Genomic DNA, 23,058 nt, shown 5'->3' with positions numbered 1-23,058 from the left:
GATTAAAAAAGTGTGTTGGGAATGTGGGGGTGGGAATTAAAGTGGTAGTAGAGGACACGCTGCTGAAGATCAAACTGCGCTGGGTAGGTCACGTCTCCAGAATGGAGGACCATCGCCTTCCCAAGATCGTGTTATATGGCGAGCTCTCCACTGGCCACCGAGACAGAGGTGCACCAAAGAAGAGGTACAAGGTCGGCCTAAAGAAATCTCTTGGTGCCTGCCACATTGACCACCGCCAGTGGGCTGATATCGCCTCAAACTGTGCATCTTGGCGCCTCACAGTTCGGCGGGCAGCAACCTCCTTTGAAGAAGACCGCAGAGCCCACCTCACTGACAAAAGACAAAGGAGGAAAAACCCAACACCCAACCCCAACCAACCAATTGTCCCTTGCAACCGCTGCAACCGTGTCTGCCTGTCCCGCATCGGACTTGTCAGCCACAAACGAGCCTGCAGCTGACGTGGACATTACCCCTCCATAAATCTTCATCCGCGAAGCCAAGCCAAAGAAAGAAAGAAGAGGATGTAACCTCATCTATAAATTATATTTCCACTTGTGGCAAGAAAGTTTCTCCACAACATACACCATACCAGGGGGATAAAAATTCCCAATATATCTTGACATTTGGGATATAGCAAATATCCCGTATCAAGCTTTCGCCTACTCGTGTAGCATGAACCAGTCAAAAGGTGAACAAGAGGGCATACCTAATTTTCACGCAATCCCTGCAGTAAAGTGCTTCAGCCCAGCCCAGGCCAAATTAAACCCATAAACCTACAATCTTGGAAGCTGAGTGTTGCTGGAAAGACCAACAATTGATTATCACTTTCAATAGCCTCATCAGAAGTTGGTGCTTGGGCCTACATAGTCCCCACACCCCCCCCCCCCCCCCCCCCCCACCCCTGCCCAAGGATGCATTAAAGGAAGATAAAGTCTGGCAATACTCTCAGTGTACATGATAAAGCCACATTCATATGCAGCCATCTCACCACAAAGGTAACTTCTTTCTTTTGATGAGAGCCATTAGGTCAACTGCATACATATGTTTCCCTCAAGGCTTTGCAGTTTTTTGAATGAAGCAGGAATAGCAGGAAGGGGATCTAGGACTTGAATAGAGGCTTGATTGAGCCCTCAGATTTCAGCTGCATGACCACACTGAAATGACAGCCGCATGTCACACCAGCCACTGATCTTTCACCTTTTCTTCCACTCTTTACATCAGCAAACCTGAAAATTATACCAGGACTAAAGTGTTAGTGTTCTGCAGATAGGAGAACTAACTTACAGATGCACTCTGACCAAGATTTTTTTAAATGGCATAATGCTTTGAAATCATGAATACATGTTTTGAATATATTTTAGTGACACATTGTGATTTCATGTTTATGGATAATAATGTGGATTATCTGGGATAAGTATGATATACAGAAAAATTGAGCATTTTAATATAATATGAAAACAATCTTGGTGAATGTCAATATGAAGGTTATTTCATAGATACTCCATACATATGAGCATTAAGGATCATATAATGTGATTTAATGCTTTTTATGTAACCAACATGCCAATGTAACATATTTGATTGGAAGATGAATTTATACTTGCAGATCAGAATTTTTTTATGCATTTAATTACCAAATTTTCCCATGACTTGTGAATCTAACATACTGGATGTAACTTTCAAATTCCAACCCTCCCAGAAGGGTTTAATAACCTTTAAATACAATATACTTTCAAAATCATGTTAGGTTTTCCTGGATAAGATTAAAAAAGCATGGGAGTATGATCTACAGTTTTCTATCTCAGACAAAAATTGGGGTTTGATTCTTAAATTAGTCAACACTTCTTCACTATATACTCGACACTCTCTTATTCAGTTCAAGGCTGTACATCATACTTACATGTCTAAGGACAAATTATCCCATACATTTCCTGATCTAAATCCCCAATGTAACAGATGTAATAACGGGGAAGCAACCTTGATACATATTCTGGTCTTGTCAAGCTCTTGAACCTTATTGGAGGGAGATTTTTTGTGTTTTGTCAATAATATTACTTGTTAATCTTAAACTTAATCCTTTAATGGCTTTGTTTGGAATGTTAGATGATATAACGAGCTATTTTCTTCATTTGATCATCAAGTCATATTATTTACAACTCTTATGGCACAAAGAGCTATCCTACTTAAATGGTAAGATCCTGTTCCACCCACTAGAACTCAGTGGTTATGCAATGTCATGTCTTGTCTTAATTTAGAAAAGATTAGGTGTTCTGTGTTGCACACTAACTTTAATTTTCATAAAATTTAGAATCCTTTTATGGACTATTTTCATGCTTATTAAATCTATTTGTCTTGATCATTGAATGTATTTATTTATGTATGTAGTTTTCCCTTCTGTTACTAATGTTTTATAGATTTAGCAAAACTAGATTCAGGGGATTTTATGTCAAAACATACCCGTTTTTTTTTCAGTAGGAGATTAGAGTATTTTCTTTCTTTTTTTTTCTTTTTTCTTTTTTTTTGCCATTCTGATATTATTGTAAAGGAAGGGATATATCATTATTGTTTTATTTTTGTATATTCTTCATATTTGGTAACTTTATGTTCTCTATACAATGTGTTCTATAAAAGTTAATTAAAATATTGAAAGAAAGGAAAGATGAATTTAAGAAAGGATATGATCAATGATCGTTGAAGGATCATAGGTGTAGAGGGTGAAAAAATTTAAATTCCTGCGAGTCATGATTTTGGAGGTCCTTTCCTGGACCTAATACCATCAATAAGAAAGCACATCAGTGCCTCTACTTCCTCATGAGTTTGTGGAGATTCAGAAATATTGGCCAATTTCTACAAATGTGTTGAGGAATGTGTGCTGACTGGCTGCATCATGGGGACACCAGTATCTCTGAGCAGAAAGCCCTGCAAAAGGTAATGGACATTACAGGCAAAACTCTCCCACCATTGATAACATATACATGGAATGCTGCCATTGGAGAGCAGCAGCATTCAAGGATCCACACCACTCAGGACATGCTCAGTTCTTGCTGCTGCCATCAGAAAGAGGTATAGGTGCTAAAATGTTCATATCTCTAGGTTTAGTAATAGCCGCTACTCCATAACTATCAAACTTTTGAACAAAAGGCTCATAGAGACTACTTAAGGACTCTTACTTTGCCCATTACAGTATTTATTACTGATTTTTTTTTCTGTATTGCACAGTCAGTTACATTTCTTTCTTCTTGAGTATAGTTTAGAGTTACCGATAATTAGAAATTCTGCCTGGCCCGCAGGAAAAAAGAATTTCAGGGTTGTATGTGAAGTCATATATTTGAAGTTTATCTAGTGAATTGTGTGAGTTCAACTAAAAAATTGTCATAGAAGATCTTAGAGGTCAAGAGATGGATTTGTGAATTTGTATTGTATGAAATACTTGTGAATGCTTTGAAATGACTATGTAGCACTTGAATTGCTTATTAAGATATTTAAACCATGCATTTTAGTGTTAAGATATACATATTCTTTCCAATAGCTCTGAGTTTGCTGAAAATGGAATTATCACATGGATTCCTTAGAAAGTCTATGATCCTGCTATCAAGCAAGCTGCTGCAAGTTAAAAATGACTGTACGTAAACAACACTTCCAGAACACAACTTCGTGCTTCCAAGGAGTAATGTTTTTAAAAGTGCAGCTATTATCATTGAAGCAATGTGTAAGGACATTATTCTTCAGTAGGATCGTTGAAAATGAAAGGAACGAAATTGACCCAGAAAATAATAGACATCATTGGCAATGGAGCTTATTCAGCTCATTAATTTGCTTTAGTCCAGAAAGTGCCCTCCTAGTATCTCATTTACATGAAGCTGTACCTCTTTCCCGATGGCACAGTTAGCATAGCGGTTAGCGCAATACTATTACAGCGCCAGCAACGGGCGTTCAAATCTTGCACTATCTGTAAGGAATTTGTACATTCTCCCCATGTCTATGTGTCTTTCCTCTCCTCCAGGTGCTCCAGTTCCTTCCTACCCTTCAAAATGTACTGCAGTTGTAGGTTAATTGGAGCATTTGGGTGGCATGGGCTTGTGGGCATAAGGGGCAGTTATTGAATTCTATGTCTTAATTTTAATTTAACCTGCTACTCTTCCCCATATTTTTTTGTAATATTTCCTTCTTCATTTATCTTTGCAGTTTCATTTTGAGAGGAACCACTGAATCCGTCCTTATAGTTTCGTCAGGCATTGTTTTTCACATCTTAATGATTTGATGAATATAACATTTTCCTACTCACTTCCTATTTGATCCTTTTGCCCAACACCTTCAATCTGTATCCTGTTAGACCTCTGGAACCTATTCCTCTTTATTTATACTTTCTAATATTATACATCTCTATCAAATTTCCTGTGGGACTTCTCTACTCCATGGGGAACAACCTCAGCTTGTTCAGTTTATACAACTGTAATCCCGTACTTCTGGAACCATTCGAGTAAATCTCATCTGTACACTCTCTAAAATCCTCATATCCTTCATTGGAAGTTGTACTCAGAACTGGATGTGTAGTTCAAAATTCCTGGTGACTATATTGACTATACTCTATACCTCTACTTCGCAAAGAATTACAAAATGACCCACTTTCTTGGTCTCTTAAAACCCATGCACAAGTACTCTCATCTACCTGCTCCCACTTCAAATTTGCATTATTGGCGGTTCTTGGCCAAGAAACTCCTTTCTAACAGTGAGAAGAGCTCTGCTGTTCTGCTAAAAATGACCTTACCCTAGAATAGAGAGAGCAGTGCAAATTCAATGGGCTAAAGGGTCTTGTTTCCATGATGTATATTTAAGAAGCCTTTGTCTACATTGTGTCGCTACTGTCCTCATTTTCAGATCATTTAACATTCATTGAGAAATTTAGCCCTAGATTTCATGGCAGAACTTTATTTAGTTCTGCGAGATTAGTTTGGGAAGTACAACTCCCCTAATGATGTCAACAATCATGAAACACACAATGTTCATTTCTAGTGTGACTTTCAATTTCATTAGTCAATTGATTAACAGTTGTTGCTTATTCATGAACCATGTAGCGTTCACCTATCTTGTTTCTCTTGAAACCATCATTCAAACTGCACTCTATGCTGGGCATCTCAAGGTACTTTTGTAGCCATATTTAAGGGCTGAGCATTCATTGAATCCTCGATGACTCTTCTGCATTACATTACCGTTTTCAATAGGGTTCTGTCAATGCCTTTACATGGAATATGGGCATCAGAAACATCACAGGCAGCCATGCAGAGCCATAGGAATTTACCGCACAGAAGGAAACCATTCCTGCCATTGCATTCGTGCCTGTTGAAAATTGAACTTAAAATAGAGAATAATCCTTCAGCCCATGATATGGTGTTGACCTGTAATCCTACTCCAACATCAATCACAGCCCTTTATTTTTCCTTAAAGACATATGACTTTCTTATAGGACGCTATGATATAATTAAAACTTATTGTCATATGGCAATAAGTATAATGTACAGAATCTCAATGAAGCAGAGCACACAGCAGTCCCTCAGCACTCTTTGAAAGGAAGGGCTAGTACCTTGAGGCACAGCTGCAAGTCCAAGCACTGGATTTGTAAGATTATCAGATTGGAGCACCAAAGCTATCAATGGCACTACATGGGGAAACCAGACTACACATCTCTTAGAATCTCCTCAAATTTCTATACCAAGCTTATTAATCATTTTTGATAAATTCAGTCAGTTTTCAGGTTATAAGTTAAATTTACATATGAGCAAACATTTACCCTCAAAAGGTGCTTTTGAAAGCTATTCTAATTTTCCATTTAAAATAGTGAAAGGAATGTTTATGAATTACAATTACAAAAGATTTGAAAAAATACCGAAAGAGAATTTCTGGATATTGTTAAGGAGGATTAAACAATCATCAGGTTCGATGGTACGTATCAATTTGATTAAAATGAATATTTTACCTAAATTTTTGTGTGTTTTTCAAGCATTACCAATTTTTATCCCCAAATCTTTTTTCAGCTCACTGGATTTGGCCATTTCTAAGTATATTTGGCAAGGGGAAAAAAAAACACGTATAAACAAAGCCTATCCTCAAAAAACTATATTAAATGGATGATTTTCACTTCCAGATTTTAGATTATATTATTGGGTGATTAATATATGTAATTTACTTTTATTATTACTTTTGGATAAATCAGCCCTTCCTTGGTAGAAATGGAATTACAGTTTACTAAATAAAACCTCTATGTTGGCAGTTTTAGGATCCTTTTTACATTTTCCTTTTCTAAATTTAACAAATAATCCGCTGATGAAAAATAGATTGAGAATTTCGGTTCAGTTTAGGAAATTCTTTGGAATTAATAGTTTTTTACTATTTCAACCATCTTTGTTGGATGTAGGTTTCAAGAAATGGCACAGAAAAGGTATTCAAAGTTTCAAGGATCTTTTTATTCAAAATAATTTTGCCTCTTCTAAACAATTATCAGCCAATTTTAATCTTTCCAATAGGCATTTTGTTCAGACCTTTACAAATTAGGCATTTTGTTCAGCTCAAGCTTTCAGATTTTCTGCAAATTTCTAATACTAAGACTCTTGATCTACTTTTTAATATACAATTTTATGTTCATGGTGGATTAATAGTATGTATTTATAATAATTTACTTGACTTAAATTCAGTCGCAATGGCTGGGATCAAAAGAGATTGGGAAAGAGACTTGAATGTAATATTTTCAGATGAAGACTGGAACTCTACACTCAGATTGATTAATGATTCCTCATTTTGTACAAGACATTGCTTATTACAATTTAAGGTGGTGCATAGAACACATATCTCCAAACTTAAATTATCAATTTTTTATGCAGATATTGATTCTTTTTGTGAGAAATGTAAATTTTTTGAAGCCTATCTAATTAATATGTTTTGGGAATGTCCAAATTTGGAGAGAAATTGGAAAGAGATTTTTCAAGCTCTTATCAACAATTTTCAAAATTAACTTGGAACCCTGTCCGTTAATTGCTCGGTTTGGTTTTTCTCATGACTTTATTGGAATCTCAGGAAAAAGTCTTAGGTTTTACTACATTGATCGTCAGATGAGGTATTTTATTGAAATGGAAAGGAGATTCATCCCCTATTCATATGCAGTGGTCAGATATAATAATATAATCAGATATAATATTAAAGATAGAAAGTTTTAATTTATGAAATTATGGGGCCCATTCTTTGAATTTTTTTAATAATTGGAAGAATCAATAATTATTATACATTCCAGTAATTCCTTGTCTGTTCTCTGAGGGTCACCAGTGATTCCACATCATAATTGATTTCTTTTTCTCTTCATTATAAAAAGGTAACCTCGATTAGAGGGAGGGGATTAGATTATTTTAGATTAGTCCATTAGTTTCTATTTTTTTTCTCTTTTTAATTTTAATGAGTCCAATAAATTGGTATGACATGGTTGCATGCATTATGTTTATCATCAGATTAAGTTACTACAAGAAACTATTAATGTAATTATGCATATGTAATTATTTACCTATTTTTTCTCTTTTGCATGTATTTACTTGTACACAATTGATTGTAATTAATATGTAATTGTCATTTATTATATGTTAAACTCAATAAAAACATTTTAAAAAGAAAAGAACCTCCCGTAATAATATTGTAATTTTCATGAGAGTTTTTCAAGTTGTTAGGCAGTTGCCTGAGCTCATTCATGCTGGCACAATGTAGTACCTGGAAATTAGAGACATTCCGGTCTCATTATTTTGTGAGATTTTAGCTGAGAGCAAAATATTGACACTTGAACCCATTACATTTCTCCTGGATTAGGATGGGTGTTGAACGTAATGTGAATATATTTGATTTATATATGATGCTTCGATCATATAGACTATTCGTCTCTCTTTACAACATTTTGCGCACCCAGTATTTTTAAGGCTTCAAACTGTATATTGGAAAGAGTTTGGAGTAGACGTTGCAATTTCCTTCTGGGCAGAGATCACACCACATCGTAAATAACTCCATGCAGTTTTATTCATTTATTTTATGTACTTTATTTAAAATTTAAAACATTTTCAACATTTCAAATTCAATGTGGTATATATATAAGAAAGAAAATAAAGTAAAATAGAAGAAACCCCCTGCTACCCATTCCCCACCCTCCTCCCTCCAACCCCCTACAAATGCAAAAGAAGAAAAGAACAGGACAGGAGAACCACAACAGGAATACTTAACTTTTCAATATTTTATGGAGACCTATAAGAGAAAAGGAATGTTCGAGATTCATTTAAATATTAATACCCACATTAATATTTGGATATTAATAGTATTTATCTGTTAAATGGTAAGTAATTTTCTCATGTAGAATACAACTCTGAACTTCTGCATGCCATCTATCCTTTCCCAATTAATATCCAATTTCCAAGTTATAGTAATACATTTTCTAGCTATTGCCAAAGCACTTTGAACACATTTTACTTGATACATATTCAGTTTTAATTTAGGTTTAATCCCCTTACTATTTCCCAGTAAAAACAGTATTGGATCCTGTGTGAATTTTATTCCACCATTCGTTCCAATAAATAACCTATTTCAAACCAAATAGGTCTGGAATACTGTCAAGTTGAATGCAGAAATGTACTGACTTCTTGTCCACATCTAAAACATAAATCCGAATAGGTATGGTTCATTTTATGTAACTTTTCTGGTGTCAAATATAACTGATGAATAAAATTATACTGAACTAGCCTATATCTCACATTTATTATACTTTTCATTCTTTCTCTCAGTTGATTTATAGTCATCTATCTGCTTATTTTAATCTACTTACCATCCATATCTTGATTTATAAACCCCTTCCAAGCTTTCTTTTGTAATAATTTATACATCCTTGAAATAAATTTCTTTATATTTCAAGTACATAACAATAATTCTACCTCAGTTTCTTCTGGTAATACTAAATCTTGACCAAAACTGTCAGATAAAAACCTCTTAATTTGATAATAACAAAATTGAATATTTTCCAATGCCTTAAACTTTTCTTTCATTCTAATAAAAGTAATAAATTTCCCAGATTCAAAACAATCTTTAATTTTCTTAATACCATAATTTTGCCAAATCTTTAAAAATTGATTTCCAAAAGAAAAGGAATAAATCCATTTTGAAATAAAAGTGTTCTCGGTATTAACCCTCTTTTTCCAATCTCTTTATCAACCTATTCCAAAGCTCAATTAAATGTTTCAGCTTGGGTGTTTCTCTATTTGTATTAACAATCTTGTATTCCATTTATAAATAAATTTTTGTGGATTTATTTCCCCTATTTTATTGAGTTCTATATTCACCCATGCTGGAACTTTATTTAAGTCATACATTACATTAATAAATCTCAACTGGGCTGCTTTAAAATAATTCATAAAATTAGGGAGCTGTAAATCTTCAAAATCATTTTTCCAAAGAAACTCTTCCCATTTTCCTTTTCCATAAAAATTTTCTAACACAAGCATTTAATTCCTTAAAAAAAAATTGAGGAATTGCAATTGGAATAGTTTTATTTCTGTTGGCTTTTAAGAATTCCATTCAGTTTCTAAGCCATGAAAAGACCTTTACTATGTTGCTATGTACTTGCTGTTCCAGCTGACTGTTACTTCCTCAATAACAGCAATGCGGACTAGAAGGGCCTAATGGCCTGTTTCTGTGCTGTAATTGTTATGTTATGTTATCAGCAGTAACTTCCTCCCATTGAGCATCTTGATACCCATAATCAGGATACTTCACTTCCAATTGTGATTGTGGTTTAAATCAGCAGAGCCCAGAGATATGGAAAATCTGGTTGCAGGCACTGATGTTTCGCTGACAGATAAATTCGAAATGGGAGACCGAAGTGTGGTCAGGTCAAGAGGTTGAAACATCTGTAAATTATTGGGAATCCTAGGCTTTTTCAATATAGTTGCATAATGGCCAGTCAGTGGGAAGAGTCTGTCCATTGATCAGTTATTGGAAGTGCTTTGAGTCCTGAATCATGTTGAAGGTTGAGTCCCATTTGCCTGGTGCTGTTAAATTATGAAGCCAAACTTGTACTCCAAGGCACCTCATAGGTTGAAAAGATGGGAGGAGGGGAGTTTGCTTCACAATATGGAACTGGCAATGAATTAGAAGCAGGGTAGAGCGTGCAAGTGAGCCTTCAGTTTGACTATCATAGAAATTATCATCCAAGTGGCCCTTCTCCAAGTGCCAGAGATAAGGAAAATGATCTGAGAGAGTATTACTGATAGAAACCCGGAAGCCACTGGGACCCAGCTATTACCTCCTATGTGCATGTGTGCAAACTTGCCACCTGTTAAGAGGATATGGCTTCTTTTATTTGACATAGTTAGCATGTTTGCAATTTGATCACTCGCGGGATGACATGGAAAGAGAATGGAAAATAACCGATTGCAGACATTTGGAAATACTTCAACATCTCCAGGGTCAATATTTTGAACGCAGTTAGGTTGAAGAGATGCCAGCTTCCTTTCAGCTTGAGTCTATTCTTTAAGCACCAGATAAGACAGAGACTGCAGTAATAGCTGCAAGATTTTCCAGTGATTTAATCAGGCCACTGGAAATTCAGGGGCACCAGGAGGCAGCTGAGCTCAATTCTCTAATCCACACGCCTATCAAATGGGGCTCCAGAGAGGGAGCCTCACCTCTCGCAATTTACCCTTAAAGGGAGCCACATTCACCAGAGAGACATGATGCAAACATTATGTGAATACATTTCCAGAACATTCAGAGGTTGGTACAAAGATTCTACAAAACTTCAGTCACTGAAAAGCAAAAGCAAGCATATGGCTTTTCCATAAACAGGAACCTCATCCTGTCATGATCCCAGTTCTATTCCTTGCGATCAACAGCTTACTATTCCATTCAGCTTCAGCTATGTTTGGACATGGCATTTTTCCACACATGCAAATGGATCTCGGACACTTCCCATGGTTTCTTTGTACTAAAATTGCTCAGGTTACAATATTTAATTTTCAGACTCCATAATCCCACATGAAATCAATCATGGGAGAAAAGAGACATTCATAATTTTAAAAAGATGAAGGTAATTAGGGTGTTTATTTCTTGGTCAAACAGCATGTATTACTTATGAGCAATCTGCCACTATTTATCAACTGTAGCTGACATTCACAAAACGGGTGGAAGAAATTAGTCTGACATACGTCACATCTGAAAGCACTGTGGTGTAAAGATTAAAGAAATTGAACCATGATATGGACATGTATTCAAAAATGTGAAGTTAAGTTTGAACACCTTTATTTCCTGTTCTTTCTCTTGCTTGAGAAGACAATTGAAGATTGCACAGAATGTACATGAGTTTGATCCAAGTCCTGATCTTGTGTCTAATATTCCAACTGCAGGAAGATCTCTGGCCCCTGCTGTTTCCATTCACAACAGATAGACTGAGATTGGAAACTCAACTGAGACAAATGTGGGTGATAGTGGAGAGATTAGGAAGCCCTTTAAACTCAAATGCACTTCTACATGAGTAACCATTTGTTTTAATAGTAAGAGGTGTTACAGGCCCAGAGGACCCCAAAACCCAGCAGCAATTGAAATTTACCAAGACAAATGGTTACTTAAACAAAAGTTAATTTTAATTTTCTTTAAACATAAAGACAGGATCAAACTTTAACTTATTACTATTAACTTAACCCCCCTTCTAATTCTAAGCACATGTGCATGTAATGTGTAAAAGTTCAGAAAAGTTATTTGATTCCAGTCCAATCTCACTTATCACCTTCAAGTTCACTGGTATCAGCCAATTCTTATATTGTGCACAGAATTTAACATTTATGAATTTTCACCAAGCTCTGGTGCTTAAAGGTAATTAGTTACCACACAGGAAGGTTCTTATTGGTTTCAGAGAGAGATTCATTGCACGTTGGACATGCACAAACTGATTCGTTCAGTATCTTGCTAAAGAAACTTGCCCCATCAGGGTTTTCCAAATAATAACCTCTTCTTCTGCAGGTCACCACAGAGTTTCTTTTGTTTCCCTATTTCAGGTGAAACAGTCTAACCAACCATTTCCTCTTGTATGGACCACAAGGGTTTTGAACAGGCTGAACTCAGAACTCTTCTTCCAAATGGGGTTTCAACAAGCTGCCAGCTTTCCATGACTGCAGAAACCAGTTTTCTCTCTCCCTTAGAGAAAGCCTGTTTTGTCTCTTCTCTCTCTCTGTTTGCAAAATCACATGACCTTCTTAGCTCAGCAAACTGCAACCCGACAGATGGCGGAAACGGACCCAAACTTTTGAATCCATTCATCTGTTGCTTTCAAAACTATAATCCATTACTCCACAGCTTGTCCAATTAAGTCCTACTTGTGAAGTCCCTATAGGCATTCTTCAAAGTTTTTGCAAAGGCATTCAGAGCCTGGACTGTCTGGCTTGAGCAGTGCTCTGTCAATTTAAATGAAATCTGTTTTGTGAAGTGTTTGTGACCTACACTACTCCCACAAATTATCTCCTTCAAAACATACAACATGAAATATGATATAATCTGTCACAGAGGAAACAGAATATATTATGGTCATTTTTAAAAAGTGAGTATTCCAATGGAATACAACCGGCCATTCCAAGGTCCCACTGGCCAGTCCAACTACCGATGGCTCCATGAAGGCTTTAAGCGGCCCATTAAAGGAGCAACCATGGATCTGCACCCCGGATTGTGGCATCTATGATTGGCAGTAGCCACGAGGGGTTGCAGACTCAGGGGAAGCAGAGGACTAGCACTTGGCACCAGGAAACAGGGAGACCACTCAGCCCCTAACCCATCTCTGAGAATGAGAAGCAGAGAAGAAAACTTATGGGATGGTGACCATGGCGGCAGACCGGTGAGGTGTTCTGCAGTTGAAGGAACCACACAGGAGGTGGGCTGCTGGGGATTTGAAGCGAGGAACTCATGGAAGCTGTGGGCTGCTGGAGACTGCAGTCAGGAGACTTGCACCAGATTGCAGACTACTGGAGACTGGCCTGAAACTGGCTGAAGAGGTACCAGGTATTGGAACCAGGATGCAAGAGGGTGCCGAGGGTGCTGAAGAGTTCCTAATCGTATTGGAGGTTCGGATCTGGAGCTCAGGTTACCGATGTTTTGGATTAGATTCAGAGTGGCTGTGGAGGCTGCGGGAGTTCAGGAGGTGAACCCATGGATGCCCAGTGACTCTAGGGGGACTCACTTTTGCTTCTCTTTCTTTGTAAGAGGTGCTTCAGGCAATTTCTGTGATGGCAAATGTCTGCCTTACAGCAGGCAAAAGCAATTTTGCGTAATATGACACAGTTTTATTACATGACAATAAATTGAATCTTGAATTTTGATTCTTAAATCTTGTCATCAGAAATTGTAAAGTGTGGGTTCAAGCATATAATATCTGGGTTAGAGACTCAAAATTAACTGGTAGGCGAATGACCAGGGATTGATTTACCCAAAATATAATTACACTTGGTTTTGAAAGATAAACAGCCACTTCAAGATGCAGCGATTTGTGTTCCTTATGTTAAGAATATATCATTAGCTTAATAATACTCATGCAAGACAGCGATGAGTTGCCCAAGGCAATTTACAGACTCAACCAGACTGGTAGGTTTGTATTCAATTGCTCCAGAAACTGGATGTTGACCAAGAGCTCTTTGAATTCACTGAGGCACATTAGGTCTCCTTCACTGCAGTGCTACCACAGCACTACCACTGATATAGACCTGGGCAGAGTGGGAATGGCATCACAGCACTCATCCACAGAGCCCAACTTTCTGGCCCTAATTCTGATGGCTCTATACAGGCATAAAATGGCCTGTTAAAGAAGCCAATTGTGCTCTTATTTAAAATCCTGCAACCATGGGGCCTGTGCCTAAGATGGTGGTGCTTGTGCTTGCAGCAGCTTCAAGGGGTTGCAGATTAGCAAAGGGGCTCAGAAACGAGAAGAAATACCCCCATTGAGAAGGAGAAGGATAGATGACCCTATAGGGCGGTGACCATGGCAGCAGACCAGCGAGGGGCTCAGTGGCTGAGGGACCCACACAGGCTGCGGGCTGTTGGCAACTTATGGTCAAAGGGCCACACAGGCTGCAGTCTGCTGGAAACTGGCTCATGGAAACCCGAAATTGCAACCAGGATTCAAAAGGGCGTTGAGGGAAAGAAGGTGTACCGGATGGCCTCGGGTACTGAAGGCTTCCTAACTGTATTGGAGGTTTTGAACTGGAGCTTGGGTTGCCAATGAATAGAACAGAGGTCTGTGCGGATGCAGACTGTGGGATTGTTGGAGGTGGTGTGTCTGTGAAGAGACTCTCAATTGCTTCTCTTTCTCTTATTGTAAGGGACACCAGGCAATATTAATTGTGACTCTTTGCCTGTCTTCCAATAGACAAAAGGAAATTTTGTGTAATATTACATTTTCTGTTTTATGACATGACAATAAAATAATCTTGAATCTTGAACCTTGAAATAGAGAGTATACTTTTTTCCAGAAAATGTTAGGATTAGGCAAAGAGAAAAGTTCCTGCTTCAGTTTGAAGCCCCTTCATCAGGACTGTAAAAGTGAGAGTCAAGTTGTAGAGAATGGTGGGGGATGTGTAAAGATGGATAAGGAAATAAAATCTCAAGTGCAATGAGCCTAGATGAAAACAGAAGAGGAATATGTGGCCAGGATGCACTTCTCCTCAGTTCTGGGTTCAATTCTTGGGTGCTCTGGTGTAAATGCCCATTTACACCAATTCTACATTAATCCCAGTTTCTATTATCCCTGCATTCTCCCCCCATATTTCAACAAGTACACACATCAGTGACAATTTAAGATGGCCAATTAACCTATCAGCCTGTATGTCTTTGGGACGTGGGAGGAAACCAACAAATAGATCAAAGAAGCTCACAGAGACCGCTCTGGAGGTCAGAGCCGAACCCAGGTTGCTAGAACCAGCAAATCCCACCTCTCTGCACAATTACATACAAAAAAACATTGTTGCATGCTAAGGGCAGCATAATATCTGCAGATGAAAGGCCTCATAATTTTATCTCTGTCATAGAGTTGAATAGTCTATTGTTACGTGGACCAAAATACAGTAAAAAGCTTTGCTTTGCATGCTATCCAGGCAGTCAATTTATTCTTAAATAGAGCAGATAGCGCAAATATGAAACTAAAGTCCAGGGAATAGTGTTACAGAACATCACGCAGGCAGGGAACGAGGAGAGTGTTTATGGAAGTGCACCATGCGACAGAAGTTCTAGGCCTTTATGTTCTCTGGTCTGAAATGTAACTTTGAATCTTACCAAATTCATTCCCAGGAGATAGGTGGTGGACAACACCTGTAAGTCCCAGGCCATGACAGACAATCAGTGAATTATGAAGAGAATACATGAGGTTTTTCTGAGAGTTTCAATTCCCAGAGATGACCTATCACAATTGCAAGTTATGTGACAGCAAACCAAGCTATAAACCGAACTATTCTATCACCCTTAATCTGCACAAAATCTGCCCTATTTTCACATTACATAACAATATTTTTCAACAGAGTCATTTCACACAGTCTTTTCCTTACCTTACAGTGGCTAAACATTTTGAGAAACTATCCTTATTGTTCTGCTGGTCCCAATGTTTCTTATATTTTGTGAAGTTTTGCTGGGTCATATTATAAGGTAAGATATCTTTGGTTTAATTACCAGCTTCTATTGTGGTCAACTTCCATCTTGGGAACATATTCTAACTGCTTATCCTGAAATGTCTGATGCTTAAAATTGTGGCATTTCAAACTGTTGGCAGGAGATGACTTCCTACTGTGAGCTCTGAGGTGGCTAATGAGGGACGCTCTCATGAGTAGCAAATTAGAAGATTTGGCAAAAATCTGATTGAACTACTGGGAAAGATCCTCTTGTGAGTAAGCCAAGGATCAACTTGATCCAAGAAGAGAGAGCAGTCTAGGAATAAATGCTACTTAGTTTGGTGATGACCTCTCTGGGAAATGTGAGCTGTCAGAAATGTTGTTGGCTCTAGATATCCATGTGGAATGTAGTGCTTTTTAATTACTCTGCATGTATTTTTCTTGATGGGCAAGCGTATGTCTTCTGCTCTGACCCATGTTGTGTGGTCAGTCTCTGTCATAACCATGCCTCCCATAACATTGTTGCGCATGTTGTCATTTCTGAGGCGCATATTGAAGGGGTACAGCAGAAACTGAATGCTGGCTCTTGTTATCAGATGTGGCACCCTCTGAGGAGATGTAAGCCCCCATTTCATTTTGGTTATTCCAGGCATGGAGCATAGAGTAAAAACACAGCAATGCTGGAGGAACCCAGCAGGTCTCGCAGCATCCATAGGAAGTTTTGTGCCTGAACCCTTTTTCAAAATAACTTGAAAAGAGTGAATAGTGACATCATTAAGTGTTCATCAGACACACAAAAAATGTGAATAGTGCACACAAACACAATGGATGCACTGTTGCCTAGAAATGATTGCTTGGCTCTTGGCTCCATTGATTTTTATACTTAGTTTGTGCTTGAAACGTCATCACTTGCCAATCCAATTTCAAAGCACTCAACTTTTGTCGCACTTTCAGCGCCACAAAAATGCACATGCATCCAATACCTGAGGACAAAATATCCAGTATGATGATGAAGAAGTGGGATATTCACGGTGGGGGGGGGGGGGGAAGGGGAGGGGGGGAAGAGACAGAGAGAAGACAAGTTGAGAGAGAATTGCAGAGCTGATATAGTGGAAAATTCCCACTGGGGGAAGAGAAGAGACCAGGAATGTACAAGTAACAGAGTGATAGAATGATGCTGTGCACAGAGACACAGAGAGGCATTGCCACAAAGGGATTTAAACACTAGAAAGTGATTCTTAAATTTAACATGTTGGAAGAATTATACACAAATGAAAGTCCATCAGTGAAGAAAATGGAAAAAGAGCTGGGGATATGCTCAGTTACACCAGTTACATAGCAGCAGCACAACATGATCATCTATTTTAAGATTAGCTTTCATGTTAATGCACTCATCACCTCCCCTTTTAGAGAAGTTGAATCAGTTTCAAGAGGAAATCATTTTCATTTTCCTTATTGCTATTGACTTACCTCAGTGAAACATGATCAAAATTGATCAAATTCTTATTTTTTATGAGGAAATAAATAACCTGTCTCATATATTATAAATTATCATAAACTTTAAAAACATGGCATATTTGTAAATGAGAAAATCAGACCAGCAACTTAAAATTCTATAATTTTTGCTCATTTCTTTCCAGCAAAAGGCAATTTACAATTGGAAATCACAGAGGAAGCCTTGACACACACATAAGATGGGAAATGTGAGGGACAATTTGATTCATTTGAGTGAGTGTTTGATTGAGAGCAGTATATCTTGGAGAGAGTTTGATGGAGAGTGTAGTCTTTTTCTTTCAAATGTTTTCTGTCGTTACATTAGAGTTTAGGTGATAGTTGCACAAAGTTTTTGAGCAATTGTTCTGAAGCTCACACAAAGAACTTTGGATGTGCATGAAAAAAGAATGGAAAGTCATTCTGCATGGCTTTGAAAGCAGAAAATGGATATGGTATTCATTGGAGTATTAGAAGAAATTGTAATTTCAGATTTTATTACATTTATTTGTTTTTAATGATTTTATTGCAAGTACTACACAGAGAAAATGTACACATATAAACATATATTTTGGTTAATTTGGGTTTACAAAATGCAACTCCAAATATTTAATTCCGTTCCCATAATCATTAACCATACCTGTTCACATCAAATGCATTCAGTATTTTTCTGTACAATCACTTCAGTAGCAATTTAATTCTTTTGTGAAAGAATTAAAAGCCACATAAAGGAACTATCCCTGTGATCCCTTTTTGTTCATCACGGGCACCACACTTATCCTGAGGGGGGGGGATGGAGCGGCAGTTCAACGTAACTCTGGGTAAAGGGCTGTGGACTGGAATCCTGGAAGAGGAGCAAAATCTCGGAGAGGTTTGACATTGAGGTTTGACAGGTAATCAAATAGTGGTTCCAACTGATGACTCTTGCTGGGAGAACGGCACATGCTTCTGTTATCTCGCAGTTGTAAGGAAGATTAGTTATAGATTGCTTTACTCTCCTAAGATAGTTTTAAAATCCTATTATCAAACAATTGGAGAGAATAGGGGGTAACAATCAAAGATGATGTTTTACAATTAGCATTCCGATGTTCACCTTGTTGGGCAACACAAGTAATCTCGTGAGCATTTACTGGACTCCGTGAAACTTGTTCACCAACTAATTCATCAGAATCTGATTTATTGTCATGAACATGTACCACAGAATGTTTTGTTTTGCAGCAGCAGTATTGTGCAGGACAAGGTACAAAAATACTATAAATTACAATTCTGTAAATACAAGATAGTCTTAAAAAAATAAACAAAGAATGTGAAAGAGAAATTGCAGTAGGTCCAGGTCTTTGCTTAGATATGAGATAATTCTAGCCATGGCCAACCTCGCAAAGCATTTCATTACAGTAGATGTAAGTTCTACTGGGCGATAGTCCCTGAGGCAGGTCACCCTGCTCTTCTCGGTCACTTTTGAAGCAAGTGGGAACCTCTGACTCCAGCAGTGAGAGATTTAAAATGTTCCTGGACACTCCAGCTAGTTGGTTGCCACAGATTTTCAGTACTTTTCCGGGTACTGATAACTAACTAAAGAAAATTAAAAGAGTGTTGAAGATGGCTTTGGCCCACTTTTATGATGATGAATCCCAGTGTCTATGGCTTTGACTCCAAATGAGCTTCCTTCCAGCACTGGGCCAAGGACCTGGTTATTATCTAATTTCCCTGATTGATCATCCCTGACAACAAGCTCAGTTTGTATTGCAAACCAGAGTCAATGAGCAGGAAGATGTTTCTTGACACTATTATTCACCAGGGGAAAGAATTGAACTGTATCAAAGAGCTCTCAGAAGACAGATGAACAAGAACATCTGCAAATACAGTGAATGTAGTTAAATATACAAGAGTGCTGGAAAAACTAAACAGGCAATGCAGTAACCAATGTTTTGAGCCTGAGCCCTTCATCAATGTATGAGCAAAAAGTAGACAGGCACCTGAATAAAATGTCAGTGCGAGGGGCAGGCAGACAAGCACAGGCCCATAGGCAGGAGGTTGTAGGTGTAGATGGGTGGGAGGGCAGAAGAAAAAAATGCTGGGAAGTGATCGGGGAGGGGATAGCTCTCTGAATGGTGAGGGAAGAGAGTGGAGAGCTGGAGGAAAAGAAAAAAGCAGGATACTGAGAGCGAGAGAGAGAAAGATATGGGAAGGCTGAAAGGAAACAAGAGAAGATGCTTTAATTGTCCTCTTGGTACCTATCCCTCTGTCCGCAGGAAATGCTCCATGCACCCACACCTCCTCCCTCACCCCTATCCAGGGCCCCAATCATTCCTTCTAACTGAAGCAACACTTGTGCAGGGGTCATCTATTGCATCAGGAGCTCCTGTTGTGGCCTCCTCCCATTGAAGAGACTGGGCACAGACTGAGAGATCGTTTCTTGGAGCACACTTTGCTCTGGCCACTGGGACCTCCCAGTGGCCAACCATTTCAATTCCATGACCTGCTCCCACATCGACATATCTCTCCATGGCCTTGTGCACTACCAAACTGAGTCCACCTGTAAAATGGTGGAACAACACCTAATATTCCATCTGGACACTCCCTAACCATTAACAGAGACTTCTCCAGTTTCTAATAGGGCCCCTCCCCGTCTCTCTCTTTCAGATAAACCCTGGAGAATGCATTAAAGGTACATTGGAACCAATTAGAAATGGATCCATATAGAAACTGTTATCAATTCTTCACACACAAGGAGCTAGGAGAATATAATTAAGCAATTTAGCAGATAATTGTTGTTCTGCGGATTTGAAGGACTCACCTATCAGAGATCAGATTATTTGCAGATTTAGAAATCAGGTCTAAGGCATGGCTGCTATCTGAGGCAGAGGTAATGCCAGAAAAGTGTCTAAAGATGTGAAAAATTGCAGATGTATTGAACACCAGGCTAAAAATGTTGGAGTGCCAACATTAGGAAGTTCATGTGATCAAACACGAGATGAAAGGCAGAAAAGGGAAAATATAGACAGATCCATTCACTTTGATGGGGAATTGGATTTGATAATCAGATTATATTTCCAATTATTGAGAGATATTCACCCATCAATGGCTATTTGTAAGCTCAAAGGACATTTTTCCAGACATGCTGTCCCTGAGCTGCTAAGTGATATGTTCAGCAGTTTTCAGCCAGGGAAAGATTTCCCAATTGGCATGAGACAGTTCCAAAATATTCACAAATGAGATTAACTTCCGGTTAAGTTAAACTTCAGACCTCTTTAAAATCAGTTACAATTATCTGGTGTCATTTTGAGACCAGAATCACTTGGCTTCAACACAAAAAGTGAGGCAGTCTCAGGTCCACTGCACACAACTCTGTCCAGTCAACTGTGTGCCGGACCTTGAATAAGATGGGCTGAATAGCCCTAACCCTATTCCCAAACAGAATCAGGATGCACAATCTGCATTTATATAGACCAGATGTGGATACGTCCTTCACAATTTGGAGTCTAGTGATATGATCCAGGTTACATCCGAGCTGCAAGTGGTGAAGAAAAGGAGTCCCACTTCCTGCAGAGTGCCAGTGAGAATGTGGGGCTGGAAGTAGCTTTACCTTTGATCTTTCAAATAATTTAAAAATAATTAAAATGTAACAACCAAAAAGAAATAACGTTTAAAAAAATTAACAGAAACACCCAGAATGCAAATAATTAGACACATAAAACTCATTGAAAAAAGTCATTTACATTCCCAAGAGTCTGATCTCAGTTTGTTGATGGGTGACTTCCCCATCTTTGTGCTGCAGGTTCCCACAAGACTACATCTTACTGTTGGATTCCAGTTGCAGTGTAAACTGACAGATATGTTCTCTCCAAAGATGTCAACATCCTGGAATTTGCATTTTACAGTGTGTATGGGGAAATCTGGAAATTACTTTAGCTTAAAAAGCTGAACAATGTGAAATTAAATTACATTGCAACACTGAACAATTTGATGTCTCATATTTCCTTGTGCCATGGAGTCTGTGCAACCTCGCAAAGAAATCCTATCCTCCCACGAATTTTCACTGCAACCCATTTTTCTGTCAGGTCTACCCAGATTTTACTGTCCTCTTGCTGTACCACTGCGCTACGCACTTTTCAACATAAAGATCTTTTGCAGATAAAAAAAGCACCCGCCCCTATTCCAAAAATTTCATAAGGATAAATTAATAGACTTCAATAAAATAATTGAAAACCAAACTGGGTTATAAACAGTATTTTTTGTTATTGACCATTATGTGCATAATTTAATCCTGACAAGTGATACAATTTAGAATATCAAATTAGTCTACGACATACATTGCAAATGAGGGTTGGGGGGAGGGTGGGGCAAGTCCACTGTGCCATGAACATGGCAGCACATGTCAAAAGGATGTGCAAAAGGGATAGGAGATGATTGCATAGAATATAAGAGCAGAGATATTATGTGATAACTTTATAAACCACAGGTGAGACCCTATCTGGCATATTGTGTGTGCAGTTCTGATTGTTATAATAAACAATAAAAGTGATCGTAGTGGAGAGGGTACAGAGAAGATTCACCAAGGTATTGCCTGGGATGGAACATTTCAGTTATGAGAGATTGGAAAAGCTGGGTTGGTTTTCTCTGGAGGCAGATGGGTGACCAGCAAGTGGTGTACAAAATTATAAGGTGGGGGGGGGGGGGGAAATAGATAAGGCAAATAGATCTCTTGGTGGGGTGTCTAAAATAGGAGGGCATGTTTATAACATGAGAGCTAGGAGTTCAAAGGCGATCACAAGGAGAGAGGCTGGAATGTGGAACACACTATGGAGGAAGTGGTAAATGCAGACACTCTCATTAAACATCAAGAAAGTGACTCACCGAGGCACAGGAGGCTAGAGGTAAATGGGACTGGAATAGACAACTTCAATGGTCAGCATGGAAATGAAGGGCTGAGTGGCCTGGCCTGTTTCTGTGCAGTAATATTACATGAAATGATCAAACCTTATGTGAGGATAAATAATAGAACATAACCTGGCTTTTGACTCATTAGGTGTTTTTATGAAGGGCCTCCACTTCGAGGTCGGCTCCATTGGTAGAGAAAAATCTGCACTCTCCTTTTTAGAGAAGAGCCCTAAAAAGGCTGCTCCAGTGTGGCTTTTATGTGGAGCAGTGGCTCGGTATGTCCTCTGGTGTCAATGTAGGTGGGCGACTGTAGCCATGGCGCCGCCTGTCAACATGACGGCATAAATATGCAGCGAGCAATGGCCGTCTTGGTTACCCATAATTCCCCATACAGATGGAACCATTCTGGGAAATGCAGAGTGGTTCCAGCTGTGTGTGGGATTATGGGTAACCAAGACGGCCATTGCTCGCCGTGTATTTATGCAGGCTAGGTGTGTTTGCTACTTGACCACGCTTATTTGCGAAGCATCATTTGAATGAGTCTGGCTGTTTAGTAGAGGTTCCTCCGTTGCTCCACCCCATCCAACTGCCTTCACTCTGAGTGAGTGAGGGTGTCATGGAGGAAGGCGGGGATGACTGAGGGGGGAGAGAGAAGTGTGATCTTTCTTTCTGTGCGGGAGGCTCAGCTGTCACTCAATGTGGAGCCGCTGCGTCTTACAGGAGCACATCCAGTTGCAAAACTTGACGACATCCCAGTTCCAAGAGCTGCATTAACTATAAGGTATGATTGATTGTGCCGTGGATATTCATTCTTATGCATCTGATATACCACCATGCTTGTGTGTGAATATGAAGTCTAATCCAAAAAAACAATTTCAGCTTATTTCTGATATTTTAGTTCTACAAAATTTAACCTGTTTAAATTTCGACCAAATGAGTTGTCTTGGAATTTTTGCGATTCCTCATCCTATTATGGTTGCCAAAATTGCTATAAATATGCAGGTAAATTCTGTAGGACTCTTTCACCAAACCCCCTCCT

The 23,058-nt window shown here is 38.6% G+C and overlaps 1 protein-coding gene across 1 annotated transcript in view; it reads right to left on the bottom strand.

The window, feature by feature from the left end:
* The window catches only part of LOC138756719 (collagen alpha-1(XXV) chain-like), a 427,583-nt gene that overhangs the window by 89,139 nt on the left and 315,386 nt on the right, over positions 1–23,058 (bottom strand). The window lies entirely within an intron of this gene.

The sequence above is a fragment of the Narcine bancroftii genome, chromosome 3 (assembly GCF_036971445.1).
Source record: "Narcine bancroftii isolate sNarBan1 chromosome 3, sNarBan1.hap1, whole genome shotgun sequence".
Taxonomy (NCBI): Eukaryota; Metazoa; Chordata; class Chondrichthyes; order Torpediniformes; family Narcinidae; genus Narcine; species Narcine bancroftii.
This window is presented reverse-complemented; position numbering and strand designations above follow the sequence as displayed.